The sequence below is a fragment of the Salmo salar genome, unplaced genomic scaffold (genome assembly GCF_905237065.1).
Source record: "Salmo salar unplaced genomic scaffold, Ssal_v3.1, whole genome shotgun sequence".
Classification (NCBI taxonomy): domain Eukaryota; kingdom Metazoa; phylum Chordata; class Actinopteri; order Salmoniformes; family Salmonidae; genus Salmo; species Salmo salar.
In genome coordinates, this window is record NW_025549062.1 from 67,501 (window position 1) to 87,500 (window position 20,000).

The 20,000-nt window shown below is 51.7% G+C and overlaps 4 non-coding genes and 3 pseudogenes across 4 annotated transcripts; all 7 read right to left on the bottom strand.

Moving 5' to 3' along the window:
* Window positions 1-412: 412 nt before the first annotated feature.
* On the bottom strand, window positions 413-587 carry LOC123735177 (uncharacterized; annotated as a pseudogene).
* A 5,719-nt stretch (window positions 588-6,306) lies between these two features.
* LOC123735108 (U5 spliceosomal RNA) lies at window positions 6,307-6,423 on the bottom strand. The gene has a single exon (XR_006765255.1). It is a non-coding gene; the product is annotated as a U5 spliceosomal RNA (small nuclear RNA).
* A 1,087-nt stretch (window positions 6,424-7,510) lies between these two features.
* On the bottom strand, window positions 7,511-7,691 carry LOC123735154 (uncharacterized; annotated as a pseudogene).
* Window positions 7,692-10,307: 2,616 nt separating this feature from the next.
* Window positions 10,308-10,424, bottom strand: LOC123735109 (U5 spliceosomal RNA). The gene has a single exon (XR_006765256.1). It is a non-coding gene; the product is annotated as a U5 spliceosomal RNA (small nuclear RNA).
* A 1,072-nt stretch (window positions 10,425-11,496) lies between these two features.
* On the bottom strand, window positions 11,497-11,676 carry LOC123735153 (uncharacterized; annotated as a pseudogene).
* A 2,614-nt stretch (window positions 11,677-14,290) lies between these two features.
* LOC123735110 (U5 spliceosomal RNA) lies at window positions 14,291-14,407 on the bottom strand. Its single transcript, XR_006765257.1, has one exon. It is a non-coding gene; the product is annotated as a U5 spliceosomal RNA (small nuclear RNA).
* Window positions 14,408-15,285: 878 nt separating this feature from the next.
* LOC123735151 (U2 spliceosomal RNA) lies at window positions 15,286-15,480 on the bottom strand. The gene has a single exon (XR_006765295.1). It is a non-coding gene; the product is annotated as a U2 spliceosomal RNA (small nuclear RNA).
* Between the last annotated feature and the right edge of the window lie 4,520 nt (window positions 15,481-20,000).

Here is a 20,000-nt window from a genome sequence, read left to right on the forward strand (position 1 = left end):
GAAGTGATTGTATTTTTGGGGGCTCAAAACACACACACACACACACACACACACAATCCTGGTGAAGTGATTGTATTTTTTGGGGGCTCAAAAACACACACACACACACACACACACACACACACACACACACACACACACACACACACACACAAACAATCCTGGTGAAGTGATTGTATTTTTGGGGGCTCAAAACACACACACACACACACACACACACACACTCCTGGCCAATGTATTTTTTTTTTTTTTTTTTTTTTTTAAGTAAAATGGCGGGAAAACGGGGGACCCCCATGAAGGGGGCTTCGCACTTGTTTCAGTTTGGATGATTCTTCTTTTTCATTCCTTCTCTTCTTCTGCTAGCTGTTTTACATAGATTTGGTGTATTTCTTTTTCCTTGACAATGGGAGAAAAGTGTTGCACCATTCCCGGAGGTACTGCAATACCGGGTCGATGCGTGGAGCGGACGGAGCAAGCCCCATTTCCGACTCCTGTTCGAAAAATCCATTTAATATGTAGTCCCCGATGGGGGACGTATCGGATATTAAACTGATAAGAACAGATTTTTTTTTTTTAGAAAAAATAATTTATTACGTTCTATGCCATTCATTCAATACAAAATCATACCTTTCATACAAAATCAATAGAATGGCATTTTAATTTACAAAACAAAACAAACCAAAAACCCCAAAACAACACTCAGGGGAGCATCGTCCCTCCCCGTCATCCTACACACTACCTTTCCCTATCTCCCCGTCCCTATTCTAAAATAACCCCAGCCCTAATCCCCCCTTCCATCTCTCCCGTGCAGCGTGCTGCCCCACTTCGTCTCCTCCCTCTTCATCCTCCCCTCAAATCTGCTTCCACCCTCCTCACTATTCCTTCCACCCCCAATCTCTCCCTGTCTTGACCATGTTCTGCCTGGCTTCCCACAGCCCTCGCTCAAAGAGGCTCATGAGAAGCCAGAGCAGAAACCTATCCCTATCCGTGCCCCTCGCTCTCCCTACACCTCTCTCTAACCTAGCCCACGTCAATACAAAATCACCTCTAACCCTTCCTAACAACACCCGTGCCTTTGCCCATACTACTCCGGCAATGGCACAGTCCCAAAAGACATGGCGCACAGTCTCCTCCCTGCCACAAGAAGGTCTTGGGCAGGTGGGGGATCGCGCCAAGCTATGCCGGTACATGGTGGAGCGTACCGGCAAACACTTGTGGAGGCTCAACCAATTCAGGTCCTTGAGCCTGTTGTCCAGGCCCCGCGCCTGCACTCCTTCCCAGACCGCCGCCGGGATGCCCACTACAGGTGCCGGACTTACTGCCCGTCTAACCTCCTCGTACAGGTGCCTGTGACCTAAACCTACTCGGGCAACTTCAACCTCGGGGTGCGCACGCAGCCACTTGGCCGCATGGCCAAAGTGCCACGGCAGCTGTTCCGCCCGAGGACCCGTGTTAGACCACACCATTACGCTCTCGCCTGATACGAGAAGAACACCCGCAGGAGGTAACCGGACGGGTGTAGTACCGGCTGAGCAAGCTCCGTTAACAGAAAAGAAACAAAAATTGCGTCCAGCTTGAGGGGGAGATGTGGTACCCCCTACCTCCCTCCCCGATGGGACAGATCATGCGTGCCCTGGCGACCCACTCGTACCTGCCACCCCACATGAACTGAAACACTAGCCTCACTAGAGGCCTCCTCAGACAAGCCGGCAATGGGTATATGTACGCCAAATACAAAAGAGATGGCAGTACATCCACCTTGAGAACCAGGACCTTGCCTAAAAAGGACAAAGACCTAGCCCTCCACATCGCTAGCTTCCTCTGTACCACTGCGATGCCCATGTTCCAGTTCAGCGTCGCTGAGCCGGAGGTCTCAAAGTGGACCCCGAGAACCCTCAGGGCCCCGTTACAGAGAGATAACCCTCCGGGCACATCCGTCCTACCACTCCATCTTCCGAAAAATTTAACGGAAGACTTCGCGTGGTTCAGAACCGCCCCCGACGCTCGGGTGAAGTCCCCAATAATGGCAAGGGACCTTGTCAAGCACGAGTCCTTGCAAAGCAGCAAGGAGGTGTCGTCGGGCGTACTGTGTCAACTTGACACGGAGACCGCCACTTCCAGGGATCAGCAAGCCCTCCACCCCTGTGTCTGCCCTAATGGCAGCCCCCAGAGGCTCCATGTACAGAACGAAGAGGAGAGCCGAGAGCGGGCATCCCTGCCTGACCCCAGACGAGAGGTCAAAAAACGTCACCTAAGTGACTGTTAACGCTAACTCGGCACCCCGCTCCGACATATAATGTACGGATCCATCCTATAAACTTCTCCCCAAATCCTAATCTACCTAACACCCTGAATAGAAAGGATCTATTCACGCGATCAAAGGCTTTCGCCTGATCCAGCGCTGCTACCATTAAAGGCAGCCCCCTATCTTCTACCCAAGCGATGGAGTCCCTGATCAACTGTAGGTTCCATCTGATCGAGCGACCCTCTACCCCGCACGTCTGATCCTCATGGACGACGTAGGGAAGGGCTGTGCGCAACCGGTCTGCTAAAACCTTTGCAAGTAGCTTGTAATCTACGCACAGCATGGTCAACGGCCGCCAGTTGCCAAGGTCAGTTGCTTCCCCCCTTCTTATAAAGAAGTGACAGCACACCGACCGCCATTGATCCCCCGGGACCCCCGTCTCAAGGATGGCCTTCAAGACTTCGAGGACCACTGGTCCAAGTATACCCCAAAACTTGAGGTAAAACTCGGCCGGCAGCCCATCCATCCCAGGCACCTTCCCTTTTCCCATCCTCCTGAGAGCGCTCTCAACCTCCTCGAGGGAGATCTGAGCCTCCATCACATCTCTAATGTCCTCCGGCAATCGCCGGGACAAGTGTTCTAAAAACACATTTCCCTGCTCTACATCTATTACCCTCTCTTTAAATAAACCTCGGAAATGATCAGTTGTTACCCTGACCATTTCCTCCGGTTTTCTAACTATACTACCATCTACTTCCCTCACCCCATGCATTACCTTCCTACTCTGTCTGGCCCTAACCGACTTAAAGAACATAGCGGAACAAGTCTCATTATGTTCTAGAAAGCCATTATGCGCACGCTCCAGGAAAACTCGAGCCTTCCGCTCCTGCAGCTCCCTGAGCTGCGCCTTCAGGGCTGTGCATCTCTCCCAGTCAATTGACCCTCCGAGGTTGCCTGCCTCGTACTCGAGTTCAATCAACCTTTGGATACGATCCACCTCCCTCCTTTCCTCCCTTTTTGTCCTCCTACAATATCCTATTATAAAAGCCCTAATCCTTACCTTAACTAAATCCCACCACTCCAACACCCCCTCGCACATGGACCGGAGGCCTTCAAGCCTCCGAAAGAAACCAAAAAAGGCGTCAACGAAAGCTTGCTCCTCCAGCACATCCCTGTCTAATTTCCAGTACCCCCTACCGAAGAGGCAGACTGGCTGCCCCACCTGCAGGAGCACCCGTCGTGGTCCGAAAGAACACAGGCAACAGCCGCCCAGACAACCGACCCAAAGACCTGGCTAGAAAAATGTAGTCGAGCCTCCGCGCAACCCCCCTGGAGTTGCGCCATGTGGGACCAGCCATTGTCGGAGTAGTGTGCAGGCCTCCATCAACCAGACCATGGCAAGCCATTAGCCCGGTGATGGCGCCTGCACTGCTATCCCCCACTAATCCTAAATCTATATTAAAATCCCCTCCTATCACCAAGTGCCTATTTGTGACACACAGGGGCGCCAGACAGTCCACCATCTCCCTCCTGTCTGCCGCCACCTGTGGCCCGTACACCCCAATTAACCTATATCTACCCTCCCTATAAGTTACATCTACCCCTAAAACCCTCCCCTGCATTATAACAAAAGTGCTCTCTACCTTAATCTCCCTATTCCCACACAAAATCCCTACCCCTGTTGAGTGCACCCCTCCTATACCCCAAATCGATTCTCCCTTAACCCACTCCCTCCTAAATCTACAAACATCCCCACCATCCCTCAGGTGAACCTCCTGTAAAAAACAAAAATCAAACCCCACGCCCTCTAAATAACTAAAAACTGCCCTTCTTTTGACAATATCTCTCAAACCCCTAACATTTAAAGTAACAAAAGTTATACTTGATTTCATAATTAAATTAAATAAAAACAAAAACATACCACCCAACTGCTAAATCTCAAAACACCCAAAACAAAAACAGGAGACTCACCCGATGCTCCCCTGCTCCATCTCCTCTGGCAGGGACGTCTTCCCTCCCCTGACGCCCCCCCTCTTCCTCCATCTCCCCAATCCAGGATGCAGGAATGGTATTGGGCACCCGAGTGCCCGGCATCCTGGATTGGCTACCCAACTCCTCCTTCCTTTCATTTGTCAGGCTCAGGATGTGGGATCCCATGTCCCCAAGCAGGTAACAAGATCCCCCCTCGTTTGCCCAATCCTTAACCGTGCCTGGGGGTTCTAAACCCACCAGGAGTGGGGGCGAGGGAGACACCAACTCCGACCCCAACTTTTCTCCCTCGCCCATCGCCGCTTGGCCTCCCCCTCACCACCCCTCTCCCTCCTGCTTTCCATCGGAAGCCCCCTCCTCCTCCCCTCTTCTTCGGGATGGCGGCAAAGGGGAACACTACCCACCTTCCCCGCCAGCTCCTCCACCATCCCCTCATTTCCTCCACCAGTGCGCTCGATGTGTCACTATCCCCCACTCCTTCACCCCCACTTCCGTCTCCACCGCTCCCCCTGTTCCTGTCACCGCGCCCTTCTCCACCTTCTCTCTTTCTTCTGTCGCCGTCTCCTGCCTCTCCACTCCCTTGTCTCCTTCCGCTTCCTGCTCTTCCTCTCCTTCTGCTCCGTCCTTCTTGCTCCTTTTCTCCTCTTCTCTTGGTGCCTCTGTCACCACCTCCTCCTCCCGTGTGGTCTTTCCCTCTGGGCTCAATCCGGTATCCGGGCCCCTTCCTCCTCTTCTACCCCCATCCCCTGCTCCACCTCCAGCTGCAGACGCGTATGACCTCTGACGAGCCGGGCAATCACGCCACAGGTGCACTGATGATCCACACCCGTGGCATGCCTTCGGCTCGTCACAGTCCTTGGCCTCGTGCTCACCCGACCCACAGAATCTGCACTTCCTTGTATTGCACGAGGCCAAGACATGACCGTAGGCCATACAACGCCTGCAGAAAGGAGGCTGACGGGCATAATACAAAGTTCCCCTGTCAGCCCCCAGGGAGAACATTGCAGGGGGATGGAGGTAGCCCCCCACGCCCTTTGGGTCCTCCCTGAGTAAAGCCTGGAACCCTCTCCTCCCGTTCCAGAAACCCAGGGAGTCCCTGAGGAGCCTTGCTGAGGAGATATTGTCCATGTACCTCCCCAGAAAGCCCCTCACCTCTTCATCTTTGACGTGGGGGTTATACATATTCACGGTGACCACCCTAAAATTGTTCTTTGCCAAGCTGGTCACCTCATAATGGCACATCGGCTTTTCCTTGCCCACCTCTCTTGCCCTCTTCAGCACTTCTTCGTGTTTTTCCTCACTATGGAAAGTCACATCATAGGCCTCCTCCGTTGGATTCGCTTGGAGGCACAGAACATCTTTCACTGTCAACTTCATGCTCCCAATCAAAATGGTTCTCCCAAAAGTCTCTCTCCCGAACGGCTCCAACTCCTTGTTCCTCCAAGCGAATCTCAACGTGTTCGCTATTCCAATAGCTGGCATTTTGGTTGCTGAGTTTCGTGCCATTCTAAACAGAAGAATGACACACTTTCTTGAAAAAAAGCTCTCTCTCTAACAGAAGCCACTTGTGGGAGAAAAAACGCTGAAAAAAGAAAAATAACTATTCTTCACTCAAACAAAAACAAAAAAACTCCCTACGCTTTCCTACCTTCGACCTTTTGACTCAGCGGGCTTTGGGGCACCTCGGTACCAAGCTTGATCTGAGCCAAAAGGCCGAGAAGCGATAACCCACAAATTGACCCCTGCACCCGCTCGGCCCCGGGGGCCTCGGCAGACCTCATCGGTTTGGCAAAAGTTGGCTCCTCCTCACCCAACGCTTCCCTGGTGACAGGCGGGTGTGTTTTTTTTAAAAGTCGCTAATGCGTCGTTAGGTCACTAGCTCTTTAATCCTAGTGCGACTATTTGTTCAATGCCCGGCAAATACACCAGTCATCGTCGGGCTTGAACTCAATTGCCCGAGCGACTACTTTGAGTGGAAAAAATACGCCGGTCGGTCAGCCGGCTTCAAGTCAAACGCCTGAGCAAAAAGTCTCGGCGTCATCTCTGTCAATTTCTCTTGAAACAAGATACCGGGCTCTGCCAGAAGCAAAGCCCTTCCAAAAATACGTTGAACTCGTAAGTGTTCCTCTCCACGGAAGTCTTTAGTAAAAGGCGAAAGGCTTGTGCGTAATGAAGAGAAACCAGAGTCGTATGGAAGTCAGAGGTCGGGGCCCGAGACACACACGGTGCACTCTAGGCCGGGTCCCGCGGGTGGTCCCCGAACCCACTCTTCCAAGTTTTCGAGGGCTGTGGGTAAAAAGTCACAGACAGACAGACAGACAGACAGACAGACAGACAGACAGACAGACAGACAGACAGACAGACAGACAGACAATCCTGGTGAAGTGATTGTATTTTTGGGGGGCTCAAAACACACACACACACAATCCTGGTGAAGTGATTGTATTTTTGGGGGGCTCAACACACACACACACACACACACACACACACACACACACACACACACACACACACACACACACACACACACACACACACACACACACACAATCCTGGTGAAGTGATTGTATTTTTGGGGGCTCAAAAACACACACACACACACACACACACACACACACACACACACACACACACACACACACACAAACAATCCTGGTGAAGTGATTGTATTTTTGGGGGGCTCAAAAACACACACACACACACACACACACACACACACACACACACACACACACACACACACACACACACACACACACACACACACACACAAATCCTGGTGAAGTGATTGTATTTTTTGGGGGCTCAAAACACACACACACACACACACACACACACACACACACACACACACACACACACACACACAAACAATCCTGGTGAAGTGATTGTATTTTTTGGGGGCTCAAAAACACACACACACACACACACACACACAATCCTGGTGAAGTGATTGTATTTTTGGGGGGCTCAAAAACACACACACACACACACACACACACACACACACACACACACACACACACACACAAACAATCCTGGTGAAGTGATTGTATTTTTGGGGGCTCAAACACACACACACACACACACACACACACTCCTGGCCAATGTATTTTTTTTTTTTTAAGTAAAATGGCGGGAAAACGGGGGACCCCCATGAAGGGGGCTTCGCACTTGTTTCAGTTTGGATGATTCTTCTTTTTTCATTCCTTCTCTTCTTCTGCTAGCTGTTTTACATAGATTTGGTGTATTTCTTTTTCCTTGACAATGGGAGAAAAGTGTTGCACCATTCCCGGAGGTACTGCAATACCGGGTCGATGCGTGGAGCGGACGGAGCAAGCCCCATTTCCGACTCCCTGTTCGAAAAATCCATTTAATATGTAGTCCCCCGATGGGGGACGTATCAGATATTAAACTGATAAGAACAGATTTTTTTTTTTTTTTTTATAAAATATATTTATTACGTTCAAAACCCAACAAAAATCTTATACAAATCAATCAATTCAAACACAAATTCCATTAAACATTTCAAAACTATTCAATAATAACCAAACCCAAAAACCAAAAGTCATGGGAGCATTTTCCCTCCCCTTCCCATCTACAAACCAAAACCCACACCAAAAAATCAACGAAAAACTCACCCCATCCCGACCGACGGGGACGCCCTCTCCACTCCTGACGCTCCCCCGTCGGCCGCCATCCCCTCTCCCCTGGAAACACCACCAATACCCGGCACACCCACACTCTGTGTCTTGTGCCCCCACTCAAATCCACCACCCCCCTCCTCCGGGCTCCGGCTCGAGCACCCCATGTCCCCAAACAGGAAACTTTCTCCTTCCTCCATTCCCCATTCCTTGGCCATGCCTGGTAGGTCCAGCTCTGCCAGGGGTGTAAAGAACACGAAGAAGAGGGAGCCCACGAGGGCCCTGCAACCTCTCCTTCCTGCCCTTCCCCCACCCCCTTTTACCACCCTTCTTCCTCCTGCTGTCCGGTCGCTCCCCCTTCTTTGGCCTCTTTATAGGTGGAGGACGCAGCCAGGAACATCCCTTTCTGCGTCCGTCAGTCCCCCCTCGCTTCGTTCATATTGTCCGGCAGCCCCCCCACCATCTCCCTCAGCTCCTCCACCCGTGATCTCACCTCTTTACTGTCCCCCCACTCCTTCACTCCTTCTCCTACTGGTCCCGCCACCACTGCCTTCTCTTTCTCCTCCCTTTCTGTTTCTTTCTTCTCCACCACCTTCTTCCCTGTCTCCTTCCTTTCTGTCTCTTTCTTCTCCACCACCTTCTTCCCTGTCTCCTTCCTTTCTGTCTCTTTCTTCTCCACCACCTTCTGCCCTGTCTCCTTCCTTTCTGTCTCTTTCTTCTCCACCACCTTCTTCCCTGTCTCCTTCCTTTCTGTCTCTTTCTTCTCCACCACCTTCTTCCCTGTCTCCTTCCTTTCTGTCTCTTTCTTCTCCACCGCCGTCTTCTCTATCTCCTCCCTCTCTGTTTCCTTCTCCGTCTCCTTCTCCACCGCTGTCTTCTCCGACCCCTCCACTCTCTTATCTCCTTCCTCCTCCTGCTCCTTCTCTCCTTCAGCCTCCTGCTCCTCCTCTCCTTCAGCCTCCCGCCCCTCCGATTCCACCGTGTCCACTTCTTCCTTTTCTTCTTCTGCTCCTGCTGTCGTTCCTTCCTTCTCCCGCCGTGCGTCCCTTTCCTCCGTCCCTGTTCCTGGCTCTTTGTCCCCTCCTCTTCTACCCCCATCCCCGGCTCTCGCTCCCCCCCCAGCTGCAGACGCGTATGACCTCTGACGCGCCGGGCATTCACGCCACAGGTGCGTTAACATACCACACCCGTGACATGCCTTCGGCGCGTCACAGTCCTCGCCTCGTGCTCCGCAGATCCACAATACCTGCACTTCTTTGTGCCGCACGAGGCGAGGATATGACCATAGGCCATACAACGCCTGCAGAACGGAGGCTGACGGGCATAATGCAACGTCCCCCGGTCAGCCCCCAGGGAGAACATAGCCGGAGGATGGAGGCAGCCTCCCAGGCCTTTCGGATCCTCTCTAAGGAGAGCTTGAAAACTTCTCCTCCCATTCCAAAATCCAATGGAGTCCTTGAGATGCCTCGCTGAGGATATATTGTCCATGTATTTCCCCAGGAAAGACCTCACGTCCTCGTCCTTTACATGGGGTTATACATGATAACTGTTACCAACCTAAAACTATTCTTCACCAAGCTTTTCACCATGTAATGACACATGGGCCTCTCTTTCTCCACTTCTTTCACCTTCCGCATTATTTCCTCGTGCTTCTCCTCTGTATAAAACGTTACGTCGTAGGCGACCTCCAAAGGGTTCTCCTGGAGGCAAAACACATCCTTTACCCCCAAATTGAGCACTCCCATCAGCAGGGTCCTTCCGAATGCCTCCCTTCCCAACGGTTCCATATCTTTCTCCTTCCATGCAAAACGTATAGTGTTAGCAAGTCCAATCCCAGGGACCGACGTATACGTAGTGTTCCGTGCCATCTCCTCCCGGAGAATGACACACTCGATATTGCTCTTGCTCTTTTCAAAAAAGAAGGAAAAACCCAAAAGTACCTTGTCAAATAGAATCCCAAAAGAGATTCTAACCAACTAAAACAAAAAATACCGCCCTCCTATCTCCGACCTTTTGACTCAGCGAGCTCTGGGGCACCTCGGTACCAAGCTTGATCTGAGCCAAAAGGCCGAGAAGCGATAACCCACAAATTGACCCCTGCACCCGCCGGGCTCCCGGGGGCCTCGGCAGACCTCATCGGTTTGGCAAAAGTTGGCTCCTCCTCACCCAACGCTTCCCTGGTGACAGGCGGGTGTGTTTTTTTTTAAAAGTCGCTAATGCGTCGTTAGGTCACTAGCTCTTTAATCCTAGTGCGACTATTTGTTCAATGCCCGGCAAATACACCAGTCATCGTCGGGCTTGAACTCAATTGCCCGAGCGACTACTTTGAGTGGAAAAAATACGCCGGTCGGTCAGCCGGCTTCAAGTCAAACGCCTGAGCAAAAAGTCTCGGCGTCATCTCTGTCAATTTCTCTTGAAACAAGATACCGGGCTCTGCCAGAAGCAAAGCCCTTCCAAAAATACGTTGAACTCGTAAGTGTTCCTCTCCACGGAAGTCTTTAGTAAAAGGCGAAAGGCTTGTGCGTAATGAAGAGAAACCAGAGTCGTATGGAAGTCAGAGGTCGGGGCCCGAGACACACACGGTGCACTCTAGGCCGGGTCCCGCGGGTGGTCCCCGAACCCACTCTTCCAAGTTTTCGAGGGCTGTGGGTAAAAAGTCACAGACAGACAGACAGACAGACAGACAGACAGACAGACAGACAGACAGACAGACAGACAGACAGACAGACAGACAATCCTGGTGAAGTGATTGTATTTTTGGGGGGGGCTCAAAACACACACACACACAATCCTGGTGAAGTGATTGTATTTTTGGGGGGCTCAAACAAACACACACACACACACACACACACACACACACACACACACACACACACACACACACACACACACACACAATCCTGGTGAAGTGATTGTATTTTTGGGGGGCTCAAAACACACACACACACACACACACACACACACACACACACACACACACACACACACACACAAACAATCCTGGTGAAGTGATTGTATTTTTGGGGGGCTCAAAACACACACACACACACACACACACACACACACACACACACACACACACACACACACACACACACACACACACACAATCCTGGTGAAGTGATTGTATTTTTGGGGGGCTCAAAACACACACACACACACACACACACACACACACACACACACACACACACACACACACACAAACAATCCTGGTGAAGTGATTGTATTTTTGGGGGCTCAAAACACACACACACACACACACACACACAATCCTGGTGAAGTGATTGTATTTTTGGGGGGCTCAAAAAACACACACACACACACACACACACACACACACACACACACACACACACACACACACAAACAATCCTGGTGAAGTGATTGTATTTTTGGGGGGCTCAAACACACACACACACACACACACACACACACTCCTGGCCAATGTATTTTTTTTTTTTTTTAAGTAAAATGGCGGGAAAACGGGGGACCCCCATGAAGGGGGCTTCGCACTTGTTTCAGTTTGGATGATTCTTCTTTTTTCATTCCTTCTCTTCTTCTGCTAGCTGTTTTACATAGATTTGGTGTATTTCTTTTTCCTTGACAATGGGAGAAAAGTGTTGCACCATTCCCGGAGGTACTGCAATACCGGGTCGATGCGTGGAGCGGACGGAGCAAGCCCCATTTCCGACTCCCTGTTCGAAAAATCCATTTAATATGTAGTCCCCCGATGGGGGACGTATCAGATATTAAACTGATAAGAACAGATTTTTTTTTTTTTTTTATAAAATATATTTATTACGTTCAAAACCCAACAAAAATCTTATACAAATCAATCAATTCAAACACAAATTCCATTAAACATTTCAAAACTATTCAATAATAACCAAACCCAAAAACCAAAAGTCATGGGAGCATTTTCCCTCCCCTTCCCATCTACAAACCAAAACCCACACCAAAAAATCAACGAAAAACTCACCCCATCCCGACCGACGGGGACGCCCTCTCCACTCCTGACGCTCCCCGTCGGCCGCCATCCCCTCTCCCCTGGAAACACCATCAATACCCGGCACACCCACACTCTGTGTCTTGTGCCCCCCACTTAAATCCACCACCCTGCCCTCCTCCGGACTCCGGCTCGAGCACCCCATGTCCCCAAACAGGAAACTTTCTCCTTCCTCCATTCCCCATTCCTGGGCCATGCCTGGTAGGTCCAGCTCTGCCAGGGGTGTAAAGAACACGAAGAAGAGGGAGCCCACGAGGGCCCTGCAACCTCTCCTTCCTGCCCTTCCCCCACCCCCCTTTTACCACCCTTCTTCCTCCTGCTGTCCGTCGCTCCCCCTTCTTTGGCCTCTTTATAGGTGGAGGACGCAGCCAGGGAACATCCCTTTCCGTCCGTCAGCCCCCCCTCGCTTCGTTCATATTGTCCGGCAGCCCCCCACCATCTCCCTCAGCTCCTCCACCCGTGATCTCACCTCTTTACTGTCCCCCCACTCCTTCACTCCTTCTCCTACTGGTCCCGCCACCACTGCCTTCTCTTTCTCCTCCCTTTCTGTTTCTTTCTTCTCCACCACCTTCTTCCCTGTCTCCTTCCTTTCTGTCTCTTTCTTCTCCACCACCTTCTTCCCTGTCTCCTTCCTTTCTGTCTCTTTCTTCTCCACCACCTTCTGCCCTGTCTCTTCCTTTCTGTCTCTTTCTTCTCCACCACCTTCTTCCCTGTCTCCTTCCTTTCTGTCTCTTTCTTCTCCACCACCTTCTTCCCTGTCTCCTCCTTTCTGTCTCTTTCTTCTCCACCGCCGTCTTCTCTATCTCCTCCCTCTCTGTTTCCTTCTCCGTCTCCTTCTCCACCGCTGTCTTCTCCGACCCCTCCACTCTCTTATCTCCTTCCTCCTCCTGCTCCTTCTCTCCTTCAGCCTCCTGCTCCTCCTCTCCTTCAGCCTCCCGCCCTTCCGATTCCACCGTGTCCACTTCTTCCTTTTCTTCTTCTGCTCCTGCTGTCGTTCCTTCCTTCTCCCGCCGTGTGTCCCTTTCCTCCGTCCCTGTTCCTGGCTCTTTGTCCCCTCCTCTTCTACCCCCATCCCCGGCTCTCGCTCCCCCCCCAGCTGCAGACGCGTATGACCTCTGACGCGCCGGGCATTCACGCCACAGGTGCGTTAACATACCACACCCGTGACATGCCTTCGGCGCGTCACAGTCCCTCGCCTCGTGCTCCGCAGATCCACAATACCTGCACTTCTTTGTGCCGCACGAGGCGAGGATATGACCATAGGCCATACAACGCCTGCAGAACGGAGGCTGACGGGCATAATGCAACGTCCCCCGGTCAGCCCCCAGGGAGAACATAGCCGGAGGATGGAGGCAGCCTCCCAGGCCTTTCGGGTCCTCTCTAAGGAGGGCTTGGAAACCTCTCCTCCCATTCCAAAACCCAATGGAGTCCTTGAGATGCCTCGCTGAGGATATATTGTCCATGTATCTCCCCAGGAAAGACCTCACGTCCTCGTCCTTTACATGGGGGTTATACATGATAACTGTTACCAACCTAAAACTACTCTTCACCAAGCTTTTCACCATGTAATGACACATGGGCCTCTCTTTCTCCACTTCTTTCACCTTCCGCATTATCTCCTCGTGCTTCTCCTCTGTATAAAGCGTTACGTCGTGGCGACCTCCAAAGGGTTCTCCTGGAGGCAAAACACATCCTTTACCCCCAAATTGAGCACTCCCATCAGCAGGGTCCTTCCGAATGCCTCCCTTCCCAATCGGTTCCATATCTTTATCCTTCCATGCAAAACGTATAGTGTTAGCAAGTCCAATCCCAGGGACCGACGTATACGTCGTGTTCCGTGCCATCTCCTCCCGGAGAATGACACACTCGATATTGCTCTTGCTCTTTTCAAAAAAGAAGGAAAAACCCAAAAGTACCTTGTCAAATAGAATCCCAAAAGAGATTCTAACCAACTAAAACAAAAAATACCGCCCTCCTATCTCCGACCTTTTGACTCAGCGAGCTTTGGGGCACCTCGGTACCAAGCTTGATCTGAGCCAAAAGGCCGAGAAGCGATAACCCACAAATTGACCCCTGCACCCGCCGGGCCCCCGGGGGCCTCGGCAGACCTCATCGGTTTGGCAAAAGTTGGCTCCTCCTCACCCAACGCTTCCCTGGTGACAGGCGGGTGTGTTTTTTTAAAAGTCGCTAATGCGTCGTTAGGTCACTAGCTCTTTAATCCTAGTGCGACTATTTGTTCAATGCCCGGCAAATACACCAGTCATCGTCGGGCTTGAACTCAATTGCCCGAGCGACTACTTTGAGTGGAAAAAATACGCCGGTCGGTCAGCCGGCTTCAAGTCAAACGCCTGAGCAAAAAGTCTCGGCGTCATCTCTGTCAATTTCTCTTGAAACAAGATACCGGGCTCTGCCAGAAGCAAAGCCCTTCCAAAAATACGTTGAACTCGTAAGTGTTCCTCTCCACGGAAGTCTTTAGTAAAAGGCGAAAGGCTTGTGCGTAATGAAGAGAAACCAGAGTCGTATGGAAGTCAGAGGTCGGGGCCCGAGACACACACGGTGCACTCTAGGCCGGGTCCCCGCGGGTGGTCCCCGAACCCACTCTTCCAAGTTTTCGAGGGCTGTGGGTAAAAAGTCACAGACAGACAGACAGACAGACAGACAGACAGACAGACAGACAGACAGACAGACAGACAGACAGACAGACAATCCTGGTGAAGTGATTGTATTTTTGGGGGGGCTCAAAAACACACACACACACAATCCTGGTGAAGTGATTGTATTTTTGGGGGGCTCAAACACACACACACACACACACACACACACACACACACACACACACACACACACACACACACACACACACACACACACAATCCTGGTGAAGTGATTGTATTTTTGGGGGGCTCAAAACACACACACACACACACACACACACACACACACACACACACACACACACACACACACACAAACAATCCTGGTGAAGTGATTGTATTTTTTGGGGGGCTCAAAAACACACACACACACACACACACACACAATCCTGGTGAAGTGATTGTATTTTTGGGGGGCTCAAACACACACACACACACACACACACACACACACACACACACACACACACACACACACACACACAAACAATCCTGGTGAAGTGATTGTATTTTTGGGGGGCTCAAAAACACACACACACACACACACACACACACACTCCTGGCCAATGTATTTTTTTTTTTTTTTTTTTTTTAAGTAAAATGGCGGGAAAACGGGGGACCCCCATGAAGGGGGCTTCGCACTTGTTTCAGTTTGGATGATTCTTCTTTTTTCATTCCTTCTCTTCTTCTGCTAGCTGTTTTACATAGATTTGGTGTATTTCTTTTTCCTTGACAATGGGAGAAAAGTGTTGCACCATTCCCGGAGGTACTGCAATACCGGGTCGATGCGTGGAGCGGACGGAGCAAGCCCCATTTCCGACTCCCTGTTCGAAAAATCCATTTAATATGTAGTCCCCCGATGGGGGACGTATCAGATATTAAACTGATAAGAACAGATGATTAAAAGATTTTATTACTGTTCAAAAACATAAGCATAATAAACAAACCATCAACAATCATAATCATCACTTCCATTAAACTCAACACAAGGCATTTGAAATTTCAAAACAAATGAAACCCAAATTACAAATCAGGGGAGCATCTTCCCTCCCCCTCAACACCCACATAAACTAGATTCCTAAATCTCTATATTTCCCTATCTCCCCATACCTATCTGATTCCTTTTCCCTATTCCCTTTACCACAGTCCTAAACCCCCCTTCCACCTCTCCCGGGCTGCATGCTGCCCCCACTTCCTCTCCTCCCTCTTCATCCTCCCCCTCACATTTTCTTCCACCCTCCTCACTATCCCCTCCACTCCCCAATCTCTCCCTGTCTTTACCATGTTCTGTCTGGCTTCCCACAGCCCCCCGTTTAAAGAGGCTTATGAGAAGCCATAGTAGAAATCTGTCCCTTTCCGTCCCCCTCGCTCTCCCTACTCCTCTCTCTACCCGAGCCCACGACAAAATAAAATCCCCTCTTACCTTACCTAACAACACCCGTGCCCTAGCCCACACTACTCCGGCAAAGGCACAGTCCCAAAAGGCATGGCGCACTGTCTCCTCCCCACCACAAGATGGTCTTGGGCAGGTGGGGGATCGCGTCAAGCTATGCCGGTACATAATGGAACGCACCGGCAAACACTTATGGAGGCTCAACCAATTCAGGTCCTTGAGCCTGTTGTCCAGACCCCGCGCCTGCACTCCCTCCCAGACCACTTCCGGGATACCCACCACAGGTGTCGGACACCCTCCCTGTCTGACCTCCTCGTACAGGTGCTTGTGGTCTAAACCTACTCGGGCAACTTCAACCTCGGGGTGCGCACGTAACCACTTGGCCGCGTGCCCAAAGTGCCACGGCAGCTGTTCCGCCCGAGGACCCGTGTTAGACCACACCATTACGCTTCTCGCCTGGTATGAGAAGAACACCCGCAGGAGGTAACCGGACGGGTGTACTACCGGATGAGCAAGCTCTGTCAACAAAAAGAAACAAAAATTGAGTCCAGCTTGAGGGGGAAGTGTGGTACCCCCCTACCTCCCTCCCCGATGGGGCAAAGCATGCGTGCCCTGGCGACCCACTCGTACCTGCCACCCCACATGAACTGAAACACTAGCCTCACTAGAGGCCTCCTCAGACAAGCCGGCAATGGGTAGATGTACGCCAAATATAAAAGAGACGGCAATACATCCACCTTGAGGACCAGGACCTTGCCTACAAAAGACAACGACCTAGCCCTCCACATCGCTAGCTTCCTCTGTACCACTGCGATGCCCATGTTCCAGTTCAGCGTCGCTGAGCCGGAGGTCTCAAAATGAACCCCGAGAATCTTCAGGGCCCCGTTACAGAGAGATAACCCCCCGGGCACATCCGTCCTACCACGCCATCTTCCGAAAAACTTAACGGAAGACTTTGCGTGGTTAAGAACCGCTCCCGACGCTCGGGTGAAGTCCCCAATAATGGCAAGGGACCTTGTCAAGCACGAGTCCTTGCAAAGCAGCAAGGAAGTGTCGTCGGCGTACTGCGTCACCTTAACGCGCAGACCGCCACTTCCAGGGATTAACAAGCCTTCCACCCCTGTGTCTGCCCTAATGGCAGCCCCCAGAGGCTCCATGTACAGTACGAAGAGGAGAGCCGAGAGCGGGCACCCCTGCCTGACCCCTGACGAGAGGTCAAAAACGTCACCCATGTGACCGTTTACGCTAACCCGGCACCCCGCTCCGACATATAAAGTACGGATCCATCCTATGAACTTTTCCCCAAATCCTAATCTACCTAATACTCTGAAAAGAAAAGATCTATTCACGCGATCAAAGGCTTTCGCCTGATCAAGCGCTGCTACCATTAAAGGCAGACCTCTATCTTCTACCCAAGCGATGGAGTCCCTAATCAACTGCAGGTTCCACCTGATAGAGCGGCCCTCTACCCCGCACGTCTGATCCTCATGAACGACGTAGGGAAGGGCTGTGCGCAACCGATCCGCTAGGACCTTTGCAAGTATCTTGTAGTCTACACACAGCATGGTCAATGGCCGCCAGTTGCCAAGGTCTGTGGCGTCCCCCTTCTTGTGAAGAAGTGACAGCACACCGACGGTCATTGATCCCCCGGGAACCCCGTCTCGAGAATGGCCTTCAAGACTTCGAGGACCACCGGTCCGAGTATCCCCAAAACTTGAGGTAAAACTCGGCCGGCAGCCCATCCATCCCAGGTACCTTCCCTTTTCCCATCCTCCTAAGGGCGCTCTCAACCTCTTCTAGGGAGATCTGAGCCTCCATCGCTTCTCTAATGTCCTCCGGCAATCGCCGGGACAAGTGTTCTAAAAACACATTTCCCTGCTCTACATCTACTTCCCTCTCCTTAAAGAAACTTCGGAAATGATCAGTTGTTACTCTGACCATCTCCTCCGGCTCTCTAGCTACACTACCATCTTCTTTCCTAACCCCGTACATTACCTTTCTACTCTGTCTATCCCTTACCGACTTAAAGAACATTGTGGAACAAGTCTCGTTATGTTCTAAAAAGCCGCTATGCGCACGCTCCAGGAAAGCTCGAGCCTTCCGCTCCTGCAGCTCCCTGAGTTGCGCCTTCAGGGCAGTGGATCTCTCCCAGTCGACCGACCCGCCGAGGTTGCCTGCCTCGTACTCGAGTTCGAGCAACCTATGGATATGATCCACCTCCCTCCTTTCCTCCCTTTTTCTCCTCTTACAATATCCTATAATAAAGATCCTAATCCTTACCTTGACTAAGTCCCACCACTCCAACACCCCCTCGCACATGGACCGGAGGCCCTCAAACCCTCGAAACACACCAATAAAGGCATTAACAAAGGCTTGCTCATCCAGCACCTCCCGATCTAACTTCCAATACCCCCTACCGAAGAGGCAGACTGGAGAACTCACCTGCAGGAGCACCCCGTCGTGATCTGAAAAGAACACAGGCAACAGCCGACCAGACAACTGACCCAAGGACCTGGATAGAAAAATATAGTCAAGCCTCCGCGCAACCCCCCTGGAGTTGCGCCAAGTGGGACCGGCCATTTTCGGAGTAGTGTGCAGGCCACCATCAACCAGACCATGGCAAGCCATTAGCCCGGTGATGGCGCCTGCACTGCTGTCCCCCCCTACCCCTAAATCTATATTAAAGTCCCCCCCTATCACCAACTGCCTATTTGTGACACACAGGGGCGTCAGACAGTCCACCATCTCCCTCCTGTCTGCCGCCACCTGTGGTCCGTACACCCCAACTAATCTATACCTACAATCTCTTAATGTGACATCCACCCCCAAAACCCTCCCCTGCATAACAACAAAAGTATCCTCAACCCTTACCTCCCTATTCCCAAACAAGATCCCTACCCCGAAGAGTGAACCCCCCTATACCCCAAACTGATTCCCCTTTATCCCACTCCCTCTTAAACCTCACAACATCCCCCCCCATCCCTTAGGTGAACCTCCTGTAAAAACAAAAATCAAACCCCACACCCTCTAAATAACTAAACACCGCCCTTCTTTTTATCCTATCCCTCAAACCCCTTACATTTAAACTAACAAAAGTAATTTTATCCATAATGAAAACATTAACAACAACCTACTAATAACAAAAAACAAAACAAGAGGCTCACCCGATGCTCCCCCGCTCCATCTCCTCCGACAGGGAAGTAAAAATGCTCCCCTCATCCGAAGGATACAGATCCTCCTCAGATGAGCCCACCTGCTTGCGCACAACTTGGGACACTCTGTCTCCCCCTTCCTCTAAGACCCCCAAGTCATCTGCCCATGAAGCCGGGAAAGGGTTGGGGATGGAGGTTTCCGGCTTCTCTGAACAGCCTTGCGACCCTCCATCCCCAGGATGCAGAGATAGAGTAGCGGTCGTCATGTCCATTTCCTCTAGGGGTAAAGGGAGGGATGAGTCCTGTGAGGACAGGGGGGCCACATCAGCGGCACTGTCTTTAACCCCCATCGCACGCTTGCCTGCCCCTTCCCCTATGCCTCCCACCTCTTTCTGCACATCACCCTTCCGCTTCGTCCTCTTCTTCTTGCCGACGTAGGGTTCCTGCTCCAGTTCCGGGATCACCCTCCCTACTGACGATTCCTTCCCATCCTGCCCGAGTTCGAGCGGCACACCAGAGTCTGAGGCCCACTCCCCTGCCCTTGACCCCAACACCGGAAGATTTTCCACCATTTCTACCAGGGCCCCAAGCCCCTCCACCCCATCAAGTAATGATCCCATGCTCTCCATTCCTCCACCCGCCTCCTCCACCTCCGGCTTCTGGATAGCGGACCCCTCACCTCCTTTCACTGACGGCCCTGATGTCACCTCTTTCCCGGCCCTTGCACGTGGAGTGGGCGTTGGTGAGGATGGTCTCTCCTGCTCCTTCTTCTCTGGGTCTTTCTTGCTAGACCCAGGGTCCCTTCTTTGCAGATGTTCCCCCACAGAGTCTCCTCCTTCCTTTCTGCCTGCCGTCGCCTCGGCATATGACTGCCGACGGGACGGACAGTCCCGGAACAGGTGCAGCCTACTACC